The following is a 22624-nucleotide window of genomic DNA, read 5'->3' as shown; positions in this document are numbered from 1 at the left end:
TTCATGCTTTTACTTGATGTACTGAATAGACTAGTACCCAAAATATCCCTTCCTCTTAAATCAATTCACACACTATTAACATCATAAAAGAGTTCCTAAACAGTTTTATGCTCTGAACAGAAAACAGAAATATACAAGAAAAAAGGCAGTTTCAGATTTTACTCCACAATGCTGCTGAAATCCGTATGTTTAACAAAATACTGTAAAACTTTCCAAACTAATTACAATAGCAACCCAATTCTTCCTCCAGTTTAAGTATAAACTCAAAGCTGAGGCTGTTTTCCCCTTGCAAATGTCATAAGAGTATCTTAGTCTGAGAAGTCTTACTTATTAACCCATTCTGTGTCCATCCTGTACCCTCAAACAACAGGAAGATTCAACGAAACCCTGCAGTTAGAATAAAATCGTATCACGAGCAGAAGCAAAGGAAAATAAACTAAAATGTGCTAATTACAAAATCAATTCTACTTATTAGTAGCAATAGAGGTCAAAAAGAATTTTTTTAAGGTGGAAAAAGACATTACTCTTTTTCTGTTATACAAGGACAAACGCGTTTGTATGTCACAGTATAACATGTTACAGCAACAAGAAGCAGCAAATGAGACACTGAGATTTTTGTGCGACATTTATAGCCTACTTTTGAAAAATTATTATAAAAACAGCAGAAATAGTTCTGCTCATGAGCCTAACCCTGCTGCCCAAGAGAACAAAAGGAGGATAAAGTCGAGGAACCTGAAAACGTGTTATTTTCTCAGGCTGGGTAAGGACAATGAACTAAGCACCCCAACGCTGCCCTATTTCTGCAGCTGCCTACTCCTTCCTTTCTGGGCAGGCGCCAGAAACCCCACCTTCTAAACCAGGGTACTCAGCAGCAGATAAAAAAATTTAAAAATTCCTTTCTCTTTCAGCAGATCCCTAAGACAAGCCAATTCTGTTTGCAAAGTAAACACTTTTCTTTCTCAAGTTATTCTGGGAGTGCTTTAAATAAGCCAGCTATACTCACAGCTTTTTGCAAATTTCCACTTAGAGAGGGTAAAACTTTCTGATAAAATAATAGCATTTGAATGTGAACTAAGACAGTTTGTTCACTGAATTGTAGACAACAGGAAAATAAAAAGTAATTCAAAACCATACTCTTAGTAAACTACGTGTTATAGAAATATAAGGCTTAACATCTATTTCACTCATCAATCTAAGAAACCTAACATTACAACCTCTTTCTGTGTTAATGGTATTAAGAAATTATAATTATTATACTATTTTAGTTATAATAATGGTGTTGTGGTTATGTTAAAAAGTCTTATTTTTTGGAGGTACACATTGAGATATTTACTGCAGAAATGAAATCACATATGGAATTGGCTTTAAAACAATGCCGTGAGGGAGAGAAGAGGCGGGGCAGAGATGAAATGAGATTGGCCATGTGTGGACCGTTGAAGCTGGGTGATGGGGACATGGAATTTCAGTATATTCTATTTTTGTATGTGTTTGAAAACTTGTGTAACAAAAAGGGAGGGGAGGAAGCATAATAATTCTTTAACTGTCTACTTGATCAAAGAAAAGATTTCAGGGGCCGGCTCAGGGGCTCAGCGGTTAGGTGCGCACGTTCTGCTTCGGCGGCCCAGGGTTAACTGGTTGGGATCCCGGATGCGGACATGGCACTGCTTGGCAAGCCATGCTGTGGTAGCCGTCCCACATATAAAGCAGAGGAAGATGGGCACAGATGTTAGCTCAGGGCCAGTCTTCCTCAGCAAAAAGAGGAAGATTGGCAGCAGATGTTAGCTCAGGGCTAACCTTCCTCAAAAAAAAAGAGATTTCAGCTAGTCACAGTTCGAATTTACTCAAAAAACTGAAAACTAAAAGATTGAAAAGGTATACTAGCTTCATATAAACTTTACTGTACTCTCTCCTCAAATTAGTAAATAGAAACCTCATTAAATTGGAGTTGGGAGGCCAAAAGGGGGAGCTCTCACACCCTACGTCAACAGCAGACCTCAACAGGAGGAAGACTTCCTCTTCTTGACTGGCAAGAAGCTCAGCCAATGAGAGACTGTCACCACTCAGCCAATGAAAAGCCACCACACACTGAACTCTCAATACCTCCAATGTTTACGAGAGCCTTCCCAATTTCCTCTTCTCTACAAAGAGGAGACTCCCTTGCTGCTGGAAGACTTGCAAGTGGCTCGCCATGGCTGCAGACCCTGACTTGCAATTCTTTACTGATCCCAAATAAACTCATTTTTGCTGGAGAAATAACTGGCCGTCTATTTGTTGAAGGTCAACACTCTTTCAAGACTGTAAATCACTAATCTGTGAAGAATCCTCCCTCCCTGTTTCTCCCTCCATCTCTCTATTCTTGTAGTTTCACTGTAACCACTGCTCCTGGGGTTTCAATAGCCATGTGGGATCTTTCTCAAGATACATGTACACTCAAAAGACAGGTACACAGAATTCCACAGGTTTGGTGACATATGACTGCAAGGATGTCTGATAACCTTTCTCCAGGCTAGGATCCTTCTACATCTGGGCCCCCACTGTAGCCTTGTACCAGCCCACGCTAACCCGGTAGTCCACTCATGGGACCGTAACTTCTGACTGTCTCCCAACTGCAATGTGAACGTCGTGATGGTGGACACCTGGTCTTATTTATCTTTACATCCTGTGCCTAGACTAAGCAAGTACAAAATAAATGTTTGAGGAATGACAAGCAAACCTCAAAATTAGTAGCTCATTCTAAAACCCTAAATATTTTGAGGTTGTTCATATTATAATTTCAATATACATATAAAATGTCCACAAATTATTTTAATATCCTAGTTTAATCTTACTATTGCACACTTGTTAATAAGCTGTTTCTGAAATCAAAGGTTGAGTCCTGAAGATATACTGGTAATAAAAATAGCCAATTAATATTTTCAGTGAACAATCACCTTAATTTACAGAGCTTTACCATTGTTTTCATTAAAGAGACAGCTTACGGCTAATCAAAATGTGCAGTTAGGAGTCCCATCAATAAGAATTAAAGTTAGCATAAATTCAGAATTACAAAGAGCTTAACATTGACTGCATATTTATTAGATGGCTGGCACTACTATTATTTCATTTATTCTCACAGAAGCCCTACGAGGTAGGTACTACTATTATTCCTATTTTATAGATGAGCAAACAGACTCGGGAGGCTGGGTCACACAGCCAAGGACGCACAGCTGCAAGGGATGAAGCTGGTTTAAGCCCAGCCTGTGCGCTCAACTGCGGACACCCCCACTCACACTCATTATGCACAAGAAACTCAGCTCTGGAACCTAGGAGGCTTAGACTTGCCATTTCTGTTGTTCCTCTATCTTTATGCCTTACAAGTACAAGACACAGAAAGCAAGTAACAGAAAACAAGTCACTGAGCCTGTTTGCCTTGTCTCTGTGGTAACAGTAGCTACCTGCTATGTCCAGGCTCTTTTATGTAAATACCAGGCGCTGTTGGAAACCCTTTAACTCAGTTAATCCTTACAGCAATTCAAGAATGTAAGTCCTACTCACATCTTCCTTTCTCAGGGAGGAAACTAAGGCTCAGAGAGGTTACCTAACACCCAGTGAGTGGCCAAGCTAGGACCTCAGCACTCCTCATCCGGCTCCAGAGTCCAGGCTCTTAATCGCCTGCTACACTGCCTAACAGGTACACGTGTACCTGGGTTAACCTGAAATGTGCAGTTCAAGGACTCAGCCCTCTACAGCCCCTAAATAGGAGCAAAGTTACTGTTTTTCACCTACACTGTTTTTTCCAACTATGTTTTGTAGTCTAGTCTTCAAGATCAAAATTAGGAAAACTGCAATGGTCAACACTAATTTACAAAAGTAGACATTGTTCTTTTCCATCTTTATCACCACACAGGAAACTTTTGATACATGCTATATATCAAGAGGAAACTAAAGCAAAGGTTTTATAAATTCAAGAATTTTATTTATCGAATCAATAAAATTTCTGGGGCTAGTCAACTCTGAGTTTATATAAATCACTGAGAAGAGCCAACTTTGAAAAATTCTTAAACATGAAAAACAGAGAATGGTTGCTCTCTAAGTTTCTTCTGCTGTACGCAGTTAACACAAAGTCTCGGCACTTAATATTTTAAAACATAAAAGAGAGTCTCTGCTCCTAACGCTAAAGGTCTGTAACAGAAGACAATAAATCCAGACCATGAAGCACTTCAAAGGTACAAAGATATTTTGTCTCTGGAGATATGGGTATTTCCAGAACCTGAACACATATGCAAAACCAGAACCCCATGTCGATTCTTTGCATTGTCACAAATAAACAAAAAGTTACAAGAAGAAAACATAGCTATTGTATAAATGGATGACATTTCCCCTCTCCCTTCCACAAACACTGACCCAGGGCCTACTGTGTGCCAGATGGTGCTACAGATGCTAGAGACGCAAGTACCAGTGGACTCTTCCTCAGGTATCTCTACATCCCTAGCACTGGCTAGAGTAGAGGGCAAGAATGAACACAGGTGTTCACTACACGAATCAAAAGCACTTCAACCTGAGGGGATGTTTTGGGGGAAACAAGGCCCCTTAGAGAACTGAGGCTGAATCATCCATACAATTCTGGATGTCTTATATACATTAATTTCAGTCCGCTCTGAGCATATCATTTTCACCAAAAATTCTATCACACCCTCTAATGCGCACAGAAATAAGCATCCTCCAGCACACAGAGCACTGCACACTCAGCAAGCTGGTCCACCCAAACCTCAAAAGCTGTCCTGGGGGAGGAGGAGGGCAATGCAGTGTCTAACCATTCAAAGGAAGAGTTTCCTTGGAGTTACTGGGACGTGAAAAAACACAAATCTATTTCTTAGTTAGTGGTAAGACCCTCTAATATTTCTCTCGATCAAAATGGAGCGTCACCAAGCTTTGTAATATTCTTCAACACAACCCCAAATGAGGAGCAGGAGGGTTCTGATCCTAGTGGAATGCCTTCCACCATGCGGCTATAAGAAGTAATTGTTCCGAACAGAGAACTGAAAACAGATACATTTTATAAACATAATCATAATTTTTGCTGTATGTTCTCTGAATACAATGCACGTAACATTGCCAAGCGAGCACAACCGTTTTATTCCAGAAAACAGCAATGGCTTCACTCTACTTGACAGAAACCACATCAGCCATTTAAAGGCAGATCTTCATCTGACTTTCATGCAGGCATTTTTTTTTTTTAACACTTCTTTGGGCTATTTCAGTGTTACATCTGAAAAAAGGTGTACAATAATATAAGCCTTCTTACCACAGTTCTGAGAAAACAAAACACTTGTTCTTTAGAGTATAATACAACAAAGTCCTCTGAAGGTAATTTTCGATGCTGGACAAGGCGATCTGAGAAGAGGTTGAATAAAAGAGAAACAAAAAAGTAAAAAAGAAAATAACCCCCTCATCCCCTGTGATGCTGCCACCACTCTCCAAAATCACTCGCAAGGGCAGGAGCCCACAGAACAGCTTCTCCTTAACGTACGGTGACATTTCCAGGTGTGACTGGCCTTTCCTACTTAGTCTCACAGGGGCACAAACAATGGGACTGGCACGAACAGCAGTGAGAAAGCCACTGCTAGAAAGGGGCCCCGAAAGGAAGAAGAGGGGAGCAGCTGCCAAGGCTGTGGAGCCTGTTGGCAAAATAGCTCCCAGGATGGCACATATTTTTCCTTCTGAACTTATTATAGATCAACGAGAAAATCACTTTTCAAAAAACAGTCTGGTTTAAGGTAACCCCAGCAAAGTACATATCCTTAAAGTTTTTGGTACAGAAAACATTTTTGGCAGCTCTGTTCTCTTAGGTAAGCCCTATAATGGGTACACTTCATGCTTTTTAGGGGAATATCTTATGCTTCTTATTTTTTAACCCTCAAGTCCTGCAAATAGCAGAAACTTTGGAAACACAGACTCAAAAACCTCAATGCAAAAAACAACTGATTTTCAACTTGGCCATGTAACACACACACAAGAGGCCAGCTTCTCCTACCACCTCTGCTCTGTGCTCTCCCTCTAAATCCTTCTTCTGTCCTCCTCCAGCTGCCTTTTTCTATCTCCCCAGCTCTCTCCCAGCAGAAATCTGATGTTTTCCCCCATCTTTTCCTTTCCTTGCACTCAGGAAGATTGTGTGCATGCTTCTCCCAGCCCTTGTCCCTATGTTACTCCTCACATTTCTCTGAGCTTTGACACTCCTGCTGGGGATTTACGCCCTTCTCTGACCCCACGCTTCCCTCTCCACTCACCTCTGGACATAGTGTCTGCAAAAGCAAAGTGAGCGATGGCCACGGACCAAGGCAGAACAGACTTGTAACTCACCCACCTTCCCTGGCACTTCTCCTTTTCAGCAGCTACACGACAAGCGGCCTCCTGAACCCCCGCCTTCATTCCTCGCCCACACCCACCGGGTAAAATGTCTAAGGATCTTCTGAAATGAGCCAATCTTACTCAAGTAACTGTGACCCAAAAGCCCTACCACTCTCCCTTATTTGCATTCATGCCTCACCCTGAAGGATCATGTTCACCCATCTGCCATTTCTTCACTGACAGGCCCTGGGCTTGGTGTTTGGCCTGCACAGATGGATATGATGGGATCCTGGTCCATGAGGACCTCCCAGTGTACTCACGGAGGAAAAAACACTGTACAGACAACTACAATTTAATACCATGAATTAGACGAGGGGCCCCCAAGGGTGCCATGGAAACAGAAAAGAAGGGCACATAGATATCCTGCTTTTAAGAGTCAAGGAGGGCCTTCTAGAGGAGGTGGTGCCTGCACAGTCCTCAGAGGTAAATGGGCAATAGCCAGATGAGGGCATGAGGGTGAAGAAAGAGTCCAAGGAGAAGAGCCAGAACAAATGCTGAAGCCAGACGGTGGATAAAGTGGTGTTTTTGGATTATGAGGCCCGAGACACAGAGGAGCAAATGATGAGGCTGGAGAGGCAGGCAAGGGCTTTCGAGAAGCATTTTGTCTACTATGCTAAAGAGCTTTAATCCCGCAACTCAGTTTTCCAAAATATTGTAGACAAGATAATTTGGGGAAGTATAGACAGTTTTAATAGTTATGTTCTTTTACAATTTGTTTCTATTTGTGTCAAGTGATGCTAGTTTTCCATTTATTATAATAAGTGTATTTTAAAATACATTTCAAAAATGAGGAGATTTAAAGAAAATCAGTTGAAAAGAGTACAGATTGCACATGGATATGACAAAAATTGTGAAAGTGAAGTTCAAATGACTGATGTTTAGGAGACACTGCTGTAAGAGCTGGGGAGCCACTTCAAGGTTTAATAATACGGTTGGATCTGAACTTTTAGATTGATGGCTCTGCAAGTGTTTGGAAAACAGAGTTGAAAGGAACCCAAGCCAGACAGCAAGGAGAAAGGACGCTGTCATCATAGCAGGCCATCATCCAATGCACATTTACTGAGTACTGTGCAATCAGTGTTCTAGACACACTGGCTATAGCAGAGAAAAGCCAGATAAATGTATGTCAGGTTTGCACTTTAGACAAAAAAAAAAAAAAAGAAGATATCTCAAAAATCAAAGAAAGCCAGGTAAAGGGAGAGAGAGAAGGATGTACAATTTAAGAGGCGGAGATCTTTCAGAAGGCAGAAGAAAGGAATGAACCAGGCCACTCTCTGCAGGAAGAGCAGCGCAGGCAGAGGGAGAGAAGCCCAAGGCCATGGCGGAATGTGCTGGGCCTGCTGGAGGAAAGAGCCCAGTGAGGCTGGAACCAACGAGCCAGGAAGAGAGTGGGAGGAGATGAGGTCAGAGAGGGAGCAAAGGGCCGTGTTATGAAGGCCCTTGCAAGCCATCAGAAGGACTCGGATGGTATTCTAAGTGTGATGGGAAGCCAGAAGAGTGTTCTGAGCAAGGAGGGACAGGCTGTGTGGAGGGTGAGAGCAGAAGCAGAGACTGAGTGAGGAAGCCACCGCAGCCGTGGAACGAGAACCGATGGCAGCCTGGACTAGATGGTAGTGGGAGGGACGTAAGAAATGGCTAGATTTGGGATCTCGTTTGGAGGTAGAGCTGAGTGGATTTACTGAGGAACTGGATGTGAGTTGTGAGAGTAAGAGAGGAATCAAGCAGCACTTTTTTGTGGTTTGTTTTGGCCTAAGCCCCGGAAGGAATGGTGGTATCATTTAATGAAATGGGGAGGAGCGAGGGGCCGAGAAGGTACAGGATGAGAATCGGGACTTTAGGGTTTGACACTGAGTTTAGGATGCTGTGAGCACAGCTGTAGAGATCTTGCGTTGGGAGCTGGATACAGCAGTTTAGTTTAAAGGGGAGGTCAGGATGGGAGCCGTTTCATCAGGGAGTCATGAGCATCAGATGGTACTTAAAGCCTTGGGACAAGAGGATAGCACAGCAGGCGGGAGAAAAGGTCCAAGGATTGAGCCCAGAGGCACTTCACTATCTCAGATGGGGGAGTAGAAAGGACAACAAGGCAAAGGAGACTGAGACAGAGAACACTGAACTATGGGGAAAATGAGAATTGCTGGGAACGATTCAGCAGAGAGGTAAAAACTGATGATGTAGGAAGAGAGAGGGAAAAACTGCCAGAGCAAAGTCCTTGAGGAGGAGAGAACAGATGGGATGGAGTGCACGAAAGGAGAGGGTAGCTTCAGAACAGGGAGAACTCCCCAGGGTCAGGGAGTAAGACAGAGAAAGCAGACACAGGGAGCAGGGAGAGCCAAGGGGGACACACACACCAACACACACACACACAAGCTCTCTTCGGACTGTTTCTGTTTCCTCAGTGAGATCAGAAAAAATGAATTAAGAATGAGGGGGCAGGATGGGATGCTGGCAGTCTGTGAAGAGGGGAGCAGGAAACGTGAAAGAACTGCCAGTCGGTGCTCAAGGCTTTCTGGGAACTGTGGACAAAATTTAAAGTCAGACCGCAGGGAGAGGTGGTATGCTTTTTTCCAGTTTCATTCAGCTGCTCAGGTCCAGGCACCAGGCAGGCAGAGTTTAACTGAACCAATGAAACTCTGTCAACAACAGAGGTAGAGAACTGCAGAGGATTATTCCATAGGACCAGAAACTTAATTACCTATATGGCAAAAAACTGAGCACTCACTTCACACTGCACATCAAAATAAGTTCTAGGTTAATTCATGTAAAATCAGCAAATAAAAACTCAGCAAGAATAACAACTGGAAGAAACTACAAGTTAACATTTATTTCTTAGGATTGGGAGACAACTTTTTAGGCATAAAAGCAATGGAGAATATCATTAAAAATATTCATTTGAACATATAAAAATATTAAACTTCTATGTGTAATTAAAAAAAGCAAACAAGACTAAAAGGCAAATAACTAGCTAAGAAAAATATCTGCAGTATATATGACAAGGATTTGATACCCTTAATATGTAACAACCTCAGTCAACTCAATGAGTGCCCCAAAACTCCAACAGAAAGTGGCCAGAAGCACGAACAGTTCACAACAAGAAATAAATCAAACAATAAATCAAATTCCACCTCACCACTATGCCTCAAACCATAACTGAATATTATTTTTATCATATTAGTAAAGACAAGAAAAGAACTCTCCCGTGAGGGCATGTGAAACACATACAGTCACACTGCTGGTCAAAGTACAAGCTGGCAGAACCTCTCTCAAAAGCTAATGGTCCATACATGCCAAGAACCTTGAAAATGTAATACCCTTACATCCTAAAAAAGTGACCTTAAGAAAATATGTACACAGAGCTGCTCATTACAGCAGAATTTACAATTAGCATAAAATGGGCAACTACCTAAATTTCCAATAATAGGCTAACGGTATTTTTCAAAAATTCATTAATGGCACCAGGCAATACTCATTACATAATGTGAAAAAACAAGGAGCAAAATGGTTTATATGATATCCCACCTTTGCATGATATGTCTCTATATATGGATACTGTGTGTGCATGTGCATGTTTGTGTGTGTGTGTGTGTGTGTGTGTGTGTATACACCAAAATTTTTGAGGTTATTTCTGACTAGTGACTCAATTCTTTTCTTGGTAGCTTTCTGTATTTTCCTGATTGTCTACTATGGGAATACACTGCTTTTTTAGTCATTTTTAAAAATAAAGATATGGGGTACTCTCACGTTAAAAAGACCTGGGTATTGTGGGTAAACATGAGGTAACCAGGTGAAAAAGTGACTAAAAAACTACATACTGGTCACCATTTCCAGAGGACTGCGTTCCAAACACCATTTTCTTGGGGCGGATTGGAAAATTCAAGTGTGTCTAGACAAGGGTGACCAGGAAAATAAAGCATCTCCAACAAGATATTATGAACAGAAGGTTGAGCAAACTGCGACTCTGACACTTAGGAGCATTACTGGAGAATAAGGACCATCCAGCAAACGCCACAGAGACATCCTGCAGAACTGCCCAAAAAGGGGTTCTACGTAGGGCAGGCTGTTGGATTATATGACTTACAGGGCTTTTTAAGAAATGATTCTAGAAGTAGAAAAGAGGACACTGTCTGAAATTCTTTTAAAACTGTTATGCAGAAATCAGTGCCGCAAAGGAGTCTGTATTTTAAGAACAGTCAATAGTTCATGTCAGATCCAGGCACAATGCGGGGAAGGGATCTGCAGGCAGTAACAGTCTGTCTGTCAGTCCTGTCTTGAGCCTCAATCCACATCCCAAATTCAGAGGCGGCTGGCCAGGGCTCTGTAACATCCATCAGCTTGCAGTCTTTCTCACACTGGATTTTGCTTGTATTTGTCCTTAAAATAGTCAGGTAAAACTGAAGGACAGCTACACGGCAAGAACAATAAGCAGTCAAAATGCAGTTAAAGATGAAATCCCAATGAGCTACTCAGCGATTACAGTTTGTGAATTTAAATTTATCTGGTACAGAAAGAGAATGGGAGAAAGGGGCGACAGAAACACAACAGAAAATTAGTGTAAATTTTATTGTGTACTTTCCAGCACTTCCCGGGAGTCCCTGCAATGAAGTGAGAAACACACAGAGGCTCCGTGGCTGGGTGACTCGTTTTACCTCTCTGGGTCTCAATTTTCTCATCTCACAAGGTTATGATGACACTAAGTGAGATACTGTGGGACTAACTATGATAGCCAAAGCAGATAGCTAGCATACTGCAGATGCTTAATAAGTAGTAGTTTCCTTCTTTTCTCCAATTTTATTATAATTTTAATAGAAATAACAAGATTATACTTACATACCTATAATGGTAAAACTGGTATTCTTGTCACATTAATTTTACTAAAAAAAAGAACAATTCTTGATGGCAACTTCATATATTCAACTATCATTTATTTATTGATCGCATCATTGAAATTACTGTGACAATTCTTATTACAAATACTGTTACTTTCAATTAAAAATAAACATAACTTGAACTGATGAGTTATCTTCACATAGTAAGTTTCTGACTGTCCAATTCCATCTTCTCTACAACTACAGTACTTCTTTCAGAAGTTTTCAAAACTGTAATTAGAGATGTGAAAGTGACTAGCATATTAGTAAGTATCCTATGCTAATCTTTTCTGCCTTATACAAATACTTTAAATAATCCTTCAGAAAAATAGGAAAGTCAATTAAATACCTGAGTATTGTTCCAATGTTTCTTTAGTTATTTCCCTAGTCTTAGGGTAAACACTGTTTTATCCCTCAACTGTAGTCAAATCAACCAAATTTCATATACTTTTATTTACCGCACGGACATAGCTCTACAAGGAGAGTCAGACGAATATTTAAGTAGAAGAGAGAGCTTAGGGCTCGGCTTGACTTCTCCCTTGCCTGGACATCTATAAAAATCATCAGGCAACTGCCAGGCTTCTGAGAAGGTCAAACTCCATCAGCTGTCCAAAACTGTTTAATCATCAGAGCTAAGATCCCATAGGTTATTTTCCAGTACAAACCTCCAAAAAACTGAGACAAAATCATGGAGCTCCATATGAATTCAACAGATAAAATCTCTTTTTGATCCTGTCAGGCAAAATTTTCACACAACTCTGCTTTTTTGTGGTACTGGAATTTAGTTTTCTGAAAGGTATAATTTTTGCTGTCAAGTTTATACCATGTTCCAGCAAAAAGGTAATGAAACAGAACAGCTGTATTTATTCACGATACCAAACATATATGATATACAACAAAAAGTTGTCCTGATACATTTCTAAAATACCCTACTGCTCTAATGATTGATTATACAATAGTGCTACATAACTATTATAAGAAATGACAGAAAGGGAACACTTCAACATCACAACCCTCCTCCGGGGGCTCTACTTTTGTGTGGTTTCATACCAAAACAAGCTGTTACAATTCCAATTTTCTTTCAAGATGAAACATCATCTTTGAGAGCTCCAGGTCGTGCCACAGGATGGCATCTTGTGACAGGGTATTAGAATAGAGAATCAACTAAGTCTTAAAAAATAAACTGTCTTAGAACCAAAATTAACAGACAGGATATAAATATTTCTGTACTACAGGACATAGATACTAACTTTATTTAGACACTGTTATATAATATAAACTGGCTTTTAAAAAGAAATAAACACTTACACATATTGACATGTGAGACAAAAGAGCAGACACTTAAAAAATCTTGCGAGCATTCACCAACGAACCAAGATTTTCAGGGAGTAATTTCTGAAATGAGTAACTGTAAAATTTTAAATTTAATACCAGATTACATCTGTATTCAAACCTTTACTCTCAGAACCACTATGTTACTATAGTATGACTGAGAGAAGAGAAAACGCCATTTATTATACACTCTCTATAAATAAATACTTTAAAAATAAACACTGAAGTTCTCACTTCCTCCATTCTTACCAGTTTATTCCTGAACACTTAACAAATAATGAATAAGAATGTGGTAATACCTCAAGCTGGAATTTCATTCCATTAATGCTCCAACATTGCAATGAATTCCTGAGCTATCATTTTGCTTCAGTTAACATGTCTATCTAAGCTTAAAGAGCTTGGAGGGTTTTGCTACACTACACACAAGATGCACATGAGAGAGAGAGAGAAAGAAGGAACTTTCCCTTTAATTCAAGTTTGATGTACCTTATTCTAATTTGTAACCTCAAAAACAGAATAATCACGATGAGTAAGAGATTAAGGACAACACGTACTTTCATTTTTTTCCCTTTGAAAACAAGTGGGCTTCTGTGTGACAGGGCATGGTATATAACATGTATATATAATGTGCCACCTTAAAGGCATAATATAGAGTTTTTAAAAATGCAGTAATTATTAAAAATTATTCTTCAATTATCTCCATGGATAGAATAATAAATTACACAAACAAAAAAAGCCACCAATTAATTTTTAAGGTATAATTTTTTTGCAGTAAATTCCACAAGTCCAATACCCTTGTATATGTATTTATAAAAATGCCACATACAGACATCACTAAAACCATGGCTTCTAGCCAACAGGTGATAGGGTGCATTGAAGTTCTGTATAATTAGGAAAATAATATATATTTTTTAATCTGCATGCAGCATTATAACATTTTCAAAATCCATCTGGAAAATCAGCCATTTTAGATGAACCCATACAGTAGCATGGAATGAACTTTAACTTTACATTGTCACTGGACATGGCTCACACGCTTAACTCTATTAAACTGCTTCTTAGAGAATGAACATACCAGCAAGCAGCAAGGGATGCTGAATTAGTTTTATGGAGCTGAACCATAAGAACTGGACTCATTATTCTAATAGCTGGCATTACTTTTGTGGTATTTTCTATTTATCTTTTAATATAAATGCTGCCTCACAAAAATGACTGTCTGGTGAATTTTACCTGATGGATGCTAAGACCCAATATTATAAAAGCAAAAGTCCTAGATTTCCATGCAATATTTTTTACTGATTCACTTTACGTATTAATTTAGTAATTATTACTTCCTGGTAATATAAAGAAACTAATAATGCTTTCATTAAAATGTACTGCTTATAGGTTCAAATCTAGTTGAAATGTAATTTCTGCTTTTTAATAACATATCAGCTGCATACCATGCAAATATTGCAGTGTACCCAAGCATGGAGGTAAAAATGTTAAAGAAAAGCAGTGAAGGAAAAACATAAAATAAAGTTCCACCTACAGGGATTCCTCTGACTATTTTCGGTGAGTCCTGGAGATGACATGGATGTGAGACCTGAACAAGTAAACAGAAGCTCAGTGCTGGTCAAGTGAGCCCTCAGTCACCAGGCAGCTCCCCTGATGTGCATCTTCTGGGATGGAGAACAAAGGAAGCAAGGCTGAAGCCAGAAGCAGGTTTTTCCAAAGAAATTGTATTAAGCCTGTTAGTTTTCTGCTGATGGCTCAGGCAGACATGTACCGGAATCTACTGCCTCTATAAAAGCCAAATGCAAGCGCTCAGGGCTCTGGTGTGCAAAGATGTATGCACAGATCTGGGGCCATACCAAATGCTGCTCAAAAATGGGGGGGAACTGAAAACATCCTAAATCCATCTAAATTTGTCATCTAGGCACAAAGATACATTAGTAACACACCAAAAGAGAGAAGAAACCTCGCTATCTAGAAGTAGTAAAATGAAGATTAAGAATACAGTTCATTTAGTAACACATAAGTTATCTTTAAATTTCCCCCACTTCATGTTTAACACAGCCTTAGCCTAAAGGTTCCTTCAAATTCAGCAATGCTAACCAGTGGCTGGGTATGTGCTATACATTTTTAACAAGTATCTTAAATTACCACAATTCCAATCGTTGCACACACTTGTCAACAGTCTTTTCCTGTTTCAAAATAGTATGCTCTAACCCCACTCCCTCTGGCCCACTCTGAATCACAGCTCCATCAATCAGCCACTTTCATCTTCAGCCTCTCCCTCTCTACAGCCTCTTTCCTTTTCATACAAATGTACTCAAATTTCTCATAAATTAAAAAAAAAATCCTCCCTTCAACCTAACCCTCTCCTCTAACCTCTCTTCTTTCCTTCCCTAAGCCTTAGCTTTTGAAAGCGTTGTCTCTACTTCCTCATTCATTCAAATATTTAGTAAGTACCAACATGCCGAGCACCCAGGGCCATAATGGGAACAACGAAGAACATTCCACTTGGTCCCCAATCCCTCACCATCTGGCTTCCACTCCCACTCCCACATACGAACACCCGAGCTGCTGAAATTGTTCCCAGTAACACCACCAATTAGCTTTTAATTGCCTAATTAAATGACCCTTCTCAGATCATTTTTCACTAAACACATTACACTGCTTCTTGACATTTCCTTGACATGTTCTCTGTTTGGTGACACCACACTTTTCCCCTTACCTCTGTGGCTGACTGTTCTCAGCCTCCATTATAAGCAACTGGTTATCTTCTTATGCCTGCCTGGTGAATTTTAGTGCTTCCTAGATTTCTCTCCATGGTCATCTTTTTTTTATTCTCCCTGCTCTCCATAAGCAACTTCATCCAAACCAAAGGCTTCCATTCCCTCCTATATGCTGACTACTCCCAAATCTAGCCCAGATTTTTCTCCTGAGATCCCAGGGCCTATTGGACACTTCTACCTGGAATGACTCACAGACACCCCCTGCCAAACTTAATATACTCAGGACAGAATTCACTCAACAAGAACAAAATATTTAGGGATAAATTTAACATAGGTAGTGTAAGACTTGTATATTGAAAATAGAACACTGCTGAGAAAATTCAAAGAAGCTCTAAATAAATGGAGATACATTCCATGTTCATGGATTGGAAGACTTGATATTGTTAAGACAGAAATTCTTCCCAAGTTGACCCATAAATTAAACACAATCCCTGTCAAATCCCAGCATGCTTTTTTTTTTGTAGAAATTGACAAAATGATCCTAAAATTTATATGGAAATGCAAAGGACCTAAAATAGCCATATTAATTTTAAAAAAGAACAAAGTTGTAGGACTCACACTTACCAATTTCAAAACTTATTACAAAGCTACAGGAATCAAGGCAATGCGGTGTTGGCAATAAGGAAATAAATTGAGAGTCCGGAAATAAACTCTTATGTTTATGGCCATTGGTTTCCTGCAAAGGTGCCAAAGCAATTCAACAGAGGGAAAAGATAGTCTCTTCAAAAAACAGTTCTGACAGGCCAGCTCAGTGGCGCAGCAGTTAAGTGTGCATGTTCCGCTTCAGCGGCCTGGGGTTTGGAGGTTTGGATCCTGGACGCGGACCTATGCACTGCTTATCAAGCCATGCTGTGGCAGGCGTCCCACATAGAAAATAGAAGAAGATGGGCACGGATGTTAGCACAGGGCCAGTCTTCCTCAGCAAAAAGAGGAGGATTGGCAGTGCATGTTAGCTCAGGGATAATCTTGCTCAAAAAAAAAAAAAAACCAGTTTTGAGACAATTGGATATCACTATATAAAAAGAGGAAAAAAACTTAGACTCCTCCATCACACAAACACAAAAATTAACTCAAAATGGATCATAGAAAAAAAAATGGATCATAGACCTAAATGTAAAAGTTAACAATCACAACCCTTGAAAAGGTTGAGGAGAAACTGTAAGCATCCTACAGTGCCAGTGGGAATATAAAATGGTACAGCCACTTTGGAAAATAGTTTGGCAGTTTCTCAAAAAGTTAAACATATCACATGATCCAGAAATTCTAGTCTTAGCTACACACCCAAGAGAAATGAAAACATATGTCCACACAAAGACTTGCAGGTGAAAGTTTGCAGCAGCATTATTCGTCATAGTCAAAACTGGAAGCAATCCAAACGTCCATCAACTGGTGAATGGATAAAGAAAATGTAATATAGTCATACAATGGAATATTAATTCAGCAATGAAAAAGACCAATCTACTAATATATGCTACAACATGGATGAACCTCAAAAACTTAACCCTAAAGTGAAAGAAGCCGGATGCAAAAAGACTACATATTGTGTGACTGCACTTATATGATATGTCCAGAAAGGGCAAATCGAGAGAGACAGACACTGACTAATGACTGCCCGGGGCTGGGAGTGCAAGCGGGTGCTGAACGCAGACAGGGAGAAAGGAATGGCTGTGTGCGCCGAAAATGTTCTAAAACTGGATGGTGGTGATGGCTGCACAACTCAACAAATTTACTAAAAATCACTGAATTGTACACCTAAAAATGAATGAAACTTGAGCTATATAAACCAAACCTCAATAAAGCTGTTTTAAGAAAGCGTTCCTCAACCTATCAGATACCAACACATTTTGAACTTCCGTGGAGTTATTGTGAACTTGCCTGCAGTCAACAAACCGATACTTTTACCTCCCCCCCCACAACCCAACAGAATCCACTGCCATTCTCTCCAGATCTGCCCTTCCACCAGTATTACATATCCTGGTATATGAAAAAACCTCCCACCCAAATGTCCTAGCCAGAGTTCCAAGAGTCGTCCCAGGCCCCTTACGACAGTCTCGAAATTCTTTTTATTCAACCTACTTAGTTTCTTCAATCTGTATCTCTCTCTCCATTCTACCACTGCCTTAATTCAAATCTTTTTAATAGTTTTCCAACTAATCTCTCTTACTCTAGACCTGCTCTTTTCCAATCTATCTTCTATATGATCCCAGGAAACTTGAGCCAAAACGCAAAGCTGACCCTGCAACCCTCATTAAAACCCTCTGGGCTCTCCTACTCCTGCCCTGTCTTTACCAGCTACAACAGGAACCTCTAAGCTCTTTTGACCCTGCACCCCCGCCATGAGCAAAAACTTCTAATGTGCACCCCAAAGGTGTTTATATAACATGTACATGAATTCCTGTACTAGTTTATTATATAATATACACAAAAACTGAAATCTAAAAGGATGATATAACAAAGAAACAAATAGAAGTTCCAGTTTTCTTCTCCACCGGTATTGTTTCGCATACTTGCACCGCTCTTTGGAGACCACTGGTCCAAAGGAAAAAGTCTCAACTCCTTTGCAAGACATATAAGGCTGGGTATCATCTGTGCCCTGCCTACATCTCACTTCAGCCCTCACTACTTCACCCCACACACCATATGCTGCAGCCGTAACAAATTATTTGTAGTTCCCTCATTGAACAAGAAGTTACATTTTAACTTGTATTCCTGAAATAAAATAAACCTCTCTGCATCTTGCAACTGCTCTTTCCTCCTCTTGGAATGTCCTTATTACCCTTTTCAGCCTGGTGAGCACTCATCATTCAGATCCAGATCCAGTGCCACTGCCTCTCTTTAAATACTTCATTATTCCTGCCTTAGTGTATGCATTTCTATTAGAATATTTTTTACATTGTATTAAAATTATCTATTTGCCTTTCTATCCTATAAGCTTTGCCACAGTGCTGTAACTCCTCGAGGACAGAGGACAGTGATATTAGCAAACCTCAGTCTCCTTCACTTAAATATTGCCAAATGGGGCTGCATAGTGTGCCTTACATGTTAAGCAAACTCTCGAATTGAACCAACAAACTCTACCAAGTTTATCATCTATCATCACATCCAGATTTATAGCATGCTAAGGGCTGCCAAGCCAGCAGTACGCACAGTCCATATCCAAGAATCATCCAACAAGTGAGCCTCCTAACAGTTTCAGAATCCTCTGATTCAGATGATCTCTTCAATTTTATCACTTCCATTTTTACTCACATTTGGCCATCATCATCACTGGGAACTGCTCCACCTCTAAGATCTCAAACTGAAATTCCTTCTTTGACCTCAAGATCCACCCCAACCACTGCAGTGTTCTTCACCTTTCTGGTATACACCATCCCCAGTACCCCATATTTTGCTTAATTTACTGATCTAATCAACTTCTCCTTTCCAGCCTGAATTCCAGGGCCAATCATCTTAATCATGCACTCGTTAGCATCCAAGATTACCAAGCTCTGCTGATATATCACTATGCTCTTCCAATTCTCAACTCTCTGTTAACTAAAGCATATTTGTTTTGGCTTTTATTTCTACTTTTGAGCCTAGCCTGCAAATTCAGACTGTCTTTCCCTACATGGACTCTCAGAAAATGGTTTCCTCCCTCCCTCATGTCAACGTTTTCCCATATTACCAGCCATCCTTTCCTTCTCCGGGGTCTCAGGGAAAGAGATGTCCCTGGATCCTCTCCAAGGATAACCGATTTGAACAGCATTTATTTCCACCTTCTCTAGGATCTTATCAACTCCTTAACATCCTCAATTTCACCTTCTCCCCTGACCCTGATTCTGTCTCAAGTTACCTTTCCATTTCTTTCTTGTCATTAATGAAAGAATGAGTTCATGTCATCTTTATTTCCTAACTTCTCATATATTTCTGACTTGCAATCTGAATTCTCCCTTTACAAATAGCTCTTTCCGGTCATCAATTACTTACTCATTGTCAAATCTAAAGGGATTTCCCCATTCTGCTCAACTTCTTTGCATCGCTTAGATCACTGATAAACAGTTCTCCTTTAATCCTTCTCTTCTCTGGCCTACCTGTCACTAAGCTATCTTGGTCTTTCTCCTGCTTCTCTGACCTGGCATATAGGAGATGAAAAAAAGTGAAGCTGGCCTTAGCTGCCTTTCCCCACTGTACTCTCCTGACGGTCCCCTCACAGTGACAGGGATAACTCCTAAATCCTGGCATGCTGTCACCCGGTCAGTCACAGCTCTGACATGGCTGGGCAATTTTACATTAGGAAGGTCACAATAGATGTCCTTTTACATGCTACAACTAGATCCCATTTGGTCATTTAACTTCTAAAAAAGCAGTTAATATAGGAATCCATTTAAAACACACATATACAAACACTTTAAAATACAACCACAATTTCATTCAGGAATTCTTTGATCATCAGATCCACTGACTGAAAATTCTTGCATAACACCCATACTGCACTGGATAAAATTTCCAATCTATTTTTAAAGGAAGAGCAGGAGTTTAAGATTTGTGAAACAATCTGTGTACAGAATCTTAGAGGATGTTTCTAATTTTTTTCCCAAATCTTTTCTAATTCTTCATTATACCTTTCGCAGCAACTGTTAAAAGCTGTTTACCTGTGTTGTCTTCCAAAGCAGTCAACTTAGTTTTCTTACAAATAGTTCTCCTTAACACTGAAGTTTCGTCATTTTATCTGATATTTAATTAAACTATGTATAACAATAACAAGCATGAATAAGTTTAGGAGGAAACACAGCTCACTCCCGGTAATCATTCAACACAACTGGCGAAAACAAAAGTATTTGGATGTACTGGCGAGCAGGCTGTCAGCCACGAGCACCCAGCATGCTGCGGGTGTCAGGCGGTATGTTTGAGAGAGGAAGTGGAGAAGGATGGTTAGTTTAGTGAGGCCCTTCAGTGAAGGTGAAAGGACAAGTCTGCATATTAAAGCCATGTTAAGTCAGGAGTCTCAGGGAGGCAAGAACAAGGCCCAACCCTAGACTTCCTTACCCTACACTCTTTTCGGCAATGCAATACTTCGAAACTCAGAAAGCCTTAAGAATGATTTTAAGATTTATACATGGAATGATAATCTATTTTAAAAATTCAAGTGGAAAAATGGTGAATAAATCCCTAAATAACAGGCATGTCTATTCACGGCCAATTTCTCGTGTCTTTAAGGACTGTGAAAACTTATTTGCTCTGCATGTGCTTACAATAATGGAATTCTGTCCCCACAGAAAATAAAAAATTAAGGCTTAAGATCCTACCCTTCTTTTTCTATTGTCTAATATTCAAGTGATTATCACTAAAAAGTTGAAAGGAACGCAGTGTTTGGGGAACACAGAAAACTTTCCTGCTGCCAATAGTAAAAAAAAAAAAAACAAACAAAAAATAACTAGTTCCAATAATATTGTAGAGATGTGCTATATGTGGGACAAGTGAAAGGTGAATTTAATTCATCAACCTCAGTGAGGTATAGAAGAATCCAGAACTCAGCGGATGATGCTGATATATTACTAACTTTGAGGGTTAGTAATTTTGTGTTTTTGTCCCCAAAAGTTAGTTTTTCACCAAGTTAGAAAAAACCTTCCAAAACAACTACAAGTTGAATGAAACAATTGGAGGAAGTAACACCTTTTGTTTTTCTGCAACCTATAAGGGAAAAACAAAGGGGAAGGCAACATTCAAAAATAAGAAATTGTTACATCTTGTTTGAATTTTTTTTCTTTTTTCTCTACTAATAGAAGAGCAGTTACATCTTTTTTTATTATATGCTACTCATGCTTTTGAAATATTAGCAAAACACTCAAAAGGAAAGAATTATTAATGAATATTGGTACCAAAAAAACTAGATATGATGCAATAATCAATTTAGGGTTTGTTCAAATTTGAGAGCTTTAATTGGCCTGTTGGTGGGTTAGATGTGCTGTTGAACGTTGTACATAATTAGGGATGTGTGTATAAAAAAGATATTTCAGCATAAATTGAATTTTTCTATCAGATAATATGTAACAATGTCTAACCTTTTGCAAATTGCTGGTCTCTTCTTTTTCTGTGAACATTTTCAGACTAAAAAAAAGAATGCCTTAGTACTGAGATGGAAATAAAGTTGACATTTTACATAATCTGTGTCCCTGCCTGTCTTTTAATATTAACTTGATTTTTTTTCCTTCTCCTGTTATATAAGAAGATGCTAGTTAACTAAAAGAATGAGAGGGAAAAGAACATTTTATGAGGATTTCACATTTTATTTTAAACCACTGATGAAAAATAGTGTATTGATTAAGAATAATGATAGCTATGATAATAAACTATATCACATGATCATTTGACATAACCCTCAACAAACTGGCCATGAATCATTTACTATAACTGTAGTCAGTCAAACAGAAACCCAGCCAAAACAAGTCTGTTTAATTACAGTTATAGCAAAAATAAGGCCCTATACCTTTTATCTTGAGGGTTAGTAATTTTTTCTAAAACATCCAACCAGATCATACACACAAACAATTCAATTGCAAATGATATGCTGGAAAATCTTTAATCGTTCAGTAAATCTAAAAGTCAAGATTAGTTTAATGTGAAACAGAACAAGCATAAAACTCCTTATATGTGACATATAAGCAAGAATTCAAAGTCTTCCTGGTTATGGATATGAGTCTCTCTGAGAATAGTGATTTTGCTAGTTAATTGTTAACGGGTAACTGAAAAATGGCAAACTGGAAGGGCTTTGAGCTGCTAGAAAGTTTGTGGTTTTCCCTATTTTTCACTAGTGTTTCTCCAAGACCATGTACGATCTCCAGGACCGAGAACTATTCTTCACTGCTCCACCTTCAAAAGTTCCCTAAAATTACAAAGCAATGCTAGGTGCTTTTAGTATCTTGGAATATAGTTCATCAGAGCTTCTAATTCTATAGATGGAGAAACTGAGCCTGAAAAAGGTAACAGATTTATCTGAAGCTACACAACAGTGGCCGAGTGGGACCCAGCACTGTAACCCTCCCAGGGGGCTCAAGGGACAACTGAGCCAACGCGGGGCCATCTCTCCTATCACCACGCCTCCATCTGGCCCAGACTGCACAACAGAAACCGGAATCTTCTTAAAGTGTGATTCTCAACAGCCTCCAAGTTAGCACGATGCGGTCCTAACGTATTACTTATAATGGTCATTAGCAGAAACTCTCACTTGGTGCATGTCTTATAGCTAAAAGAGAATATCAAAACCACTTGTGATTAAATAAAACT

The 22624-nt window shown here is 39.5% G+C and overlaps 1 protein-coding gene across 3 annotated transcripts in view; it reads right to left on the bottom strand.

Annotated features, from left to right (window-relative positions):
• Positions 1–22624, bottom strand: part of DTNBP1 (dystrobrevin binding protein 1) — a 118329-nt gene that overhangs the window by 35497 nt on the left and 60208 nt on the right. The window lies entirely within an intron of this gene.

Source organism: Equus quagga, chromosome 15 (assembly GCF_021613505.1).
Source record: "Equus quagga isolate Etosha38 chromosome 15, UCLA_HA_Equagga_1.0, whole genome shotgun sequence".
Taxonomy (NCBI): Eukaryota; Metazoa; Chordata; class Mammalia; order Perissodactyla; family Equidae; genus Equus; species Equus quagga.
Note: the sequence above shows the minus strand (reverse complement) of the source record. Positions and strands in the feature narration are given on the sequence as shown.